We start from the raw sequence: 1,942 nt of genomic DNA on the forward strand, positions 1-1,942 counted from the left end.
GAGGTGTTGTTATATTTCCCTTTTTAGCACCTGGCTCCACATACAGGAAGATGTTTTATTTAAATCAGGGGTTCCCAACCTTTTTATGCTGTGGACCAGCAGACTGGAAGTGACCGCAGACTGGCAAACTGCAGACCAGCAGTGACTGGTATAGCAGGCAGCTATGGCAGTCACTCTAGTATAAAAAAGGGTTGGCTACCTCCTGCAGACCGACAACCAACCCTTCACAGCCCAGTACTGAGCTGTGGCCCAGGGGTTGGGAACCCCTGATTTAAATTATGGAAATCCTTTTTCTTTCTTCTCATTTTAATACATTTCCCTTTTACACGTGCATTCAGTGTTCGAGTCTGGAATTCTTTAAAAACATTGACCTTGTTGTGTGTTTTTTGATCTAACCAACACTCATGCTATAGCTGATATCAGGAGTGGCCAACCTGTGGTGCACCTGCCAAAAGTGGCATGAGCAGGTTCTGTGTGTAGCACTTGGCAGATCAAGCAGGGACTGACAGCATAGTACCAGACAGAACAGAAAACAAAGCAATAAATTGGGCGGGGAGCACAAGGAAGGAAGCAGAAAGAGCAGCAGATCAGGCAGGTAGCACAGGGATAGGAGCAGAAAGCAGAGCACCAGGGCAGGGAAAGGGAATTGAAGTGATGCTTGGGGAGGGTGCAGAACTAATTTGTGACATCTGCCATAAAGGTTGGCCCCCACTGGTTTATATCAGTGGTGCCTGACCATATTCGGCCTGTGGCCAGATGAGCAGCCCAAGGTTTATTAGGGAGCCAGATCCTGCCTGTGGGCCTGATACAGTGTCAGTGCTAGCCCAACTGAGACCCAGCGCAGCTGTGTGGGAAGGACCAGCCTAGCTTGGCCCCAGCCCAGTCCAGCTGTGCAGGATTGAGGCCCAGTCCCTCTGTGCAGGGCTGACCCAGGTGAAGCCAATCCAGCCCCACAGTTCCGTAAACTTAAAATCAGGGGGAGCAGTGGCAGTGTTGATGTGAATTGCCACCACTCCCCCACTGCCAAATTTCTGGACCCATGGGGAGACTTGTGGGGGGCTGAGACCCACAATCTGTGGACTGGATGGGAGTAGGACCCAAAAGTCAGCTAAATTACTCTTTAAAAAACATAGATATGTGTGTGCATTTTTGAACTGCCTGATTTGCAGCTGATTTTTGGTCTCAGCACTAGGAACACATGGGAGCTGGTTCAAGACTCCATTGCAGTAGTGTGATCTATATTTAGATCGTTGTAACCAGTAACATGCAGCTGCTTAGGAAACTCTCTAAGTCATATTAATGCTTCTGGCTCTAAAAGCAAAGTGTGGCATGCAACAAGACCATGTGTTAATGATAAAAGCATAACTGTGCAGTAGCACAGTTATCCCTTGTGGTGAAAGCAAAATGTTTTTGCATTAATTAATTTCAGATTTATCTGTTGTCACAGGTATGATGTTGAGTAATCAATTGTATAATAATCTTAAAATATATGTGCACATTGTTCCTATGGGTCTTCAGAGTAACTTAGTACAGTCGTTTTATAGCTATTTAAACAAAATTCAGAGAAGAAGGTGCGACGTCTGAGGAGTTTACTAGTGGCCTACTCCAAGCAAAAGTGACATCAAAGATTTTTGTAGTCTGCTTGAAAGCATGTAACTGAAAGTGCAACTGAAATGTTTCACTTTCTAATGCCAGTAACCTAATTCAGTTTTTGAAGAAAATTATTTGTAATATTTGTAGAATCTAGTTGTGGTTCTATACATGCAGAGCTAAAATTGCATGTGATGCACCTTGCTAAAATAATTTTAATGGAGGCACACGAAGGATAGAGTCACTTTGTGTATCTGTAGTTAGTGATTATTAACTGAGCATCTGCAACTGTAAGCTATCAGGTGAAGTAATAAAAAAAATACATTCTTACCATATTATTTCACAGCCTAAG

General features: G+C 43.9%; 1 protein-coding gene across 10 annotated transcripts in view; it reads left to right on the forward strand.

The window, feature by feature from the left end:
- Positions 1 to 1,942, forward strand: part of CDC14B (cell division cycle 14B) — a 93,005-nt gene that overhangs the window by 74,147 nt on the left and 16,916 nt on the right. The gene's annotated exons all lie outside the window — the stretch shown is intronic.

Source organism: Gavialis gangeticus, unplaced genomic scaffold (assembly GCF_001723915.1).
Source record: "Gavialis gangeticus isolate Ggan-Ray unplaced genomic scaffold, GavGan_comp1, whole genome shotgun sequence".
Classification (NCBI taxonomy): domain Eukaryota; kingdom Metazoa; phylum Chordata; order Crocodylia; family Gavialidae; genus Gavialis; species Gavialis gangeticus.